Source organism: Gopherus evgoodei, unplaced genomic scaffold, assembly GCF_007399415.2.
Source record: "Gopherus evgoodei ecotype Sinaloan lineage unplaced genomic scaffold, rGopEvg1_v1.p scaffold_190_arrow_ctg1, whole genome shotgun sequence".
In the NCBI taxonomy this organism is placed as follows: Eukaryota; Metazoa; Chordata; order Testudines; family Testudinidae; genus Gopherus; species Gopherus evgoodei.
This window is the reverse complement of record NW_022059853.1, coordinates 50,043-50,803: the sequence shown is the minus strand read 5'-3', so window position 1 is coordinate 50,803 and position 761 is coordinate 50,043.

Below are 761 nucleotides of genomic sequence, written 5' to 3'. Positions count from 1 at the left end.
ACACGTAAATAATAATGGAATACCAATTTATATTTACTATACATATTTTGGATATTTTTCTACATTTTCAATTATATTGATTTTAATTACAACACAGAATACAAAGTGTACACTGCTAACTTTATATTATTTTTTATTACAAATATTTGCACTGTAAAAAAGACTAACAAAAGAAACAGTATCTTTCTATTCACTTCATACAAGTACTGTAGTGCAATCTCTTTATCATGAATGTGCAACTTACAAATGTCAGATTATCATGTTTTTACATAACTGCACCCAAAAATAAAACAATGTAAAACTTTAGAGCCTAAAAGTCCACTCAGTCCTACTTCTAGTGCAGCCAGTCGCTAAGACAAACAAGTTTGTTTACATTAACGGGAGATAATGCCCGCTTCTTATTTACACCGTCACCTGAAGTGGGAATATGCATTCACATGACACTGTTGTAGCTGGTGTTGCAAGGAATTATATGCCAGATAAGCTAAACATTTGTGTGCCCCTTCACCACCATTCAAGAGGACATGCTTCCTTGGTGAATTAAACTAGTATTCGATTGTTGTCTAACAATGATTAAAACTGCGATTAACCATGATTTTTTTTAATCTTGCGATTGAGATTTTTTTTTGATCATTTGACAGCCCTAAATCTGATAAAGTAAAGAAAAGGCTAACATGAAAATTTTGGGTCAGTTTTCTTCTGCTGCTTCATGGTCCTAAAATACACAAATGAATAGGATACATTAAACATGAATTATTGAT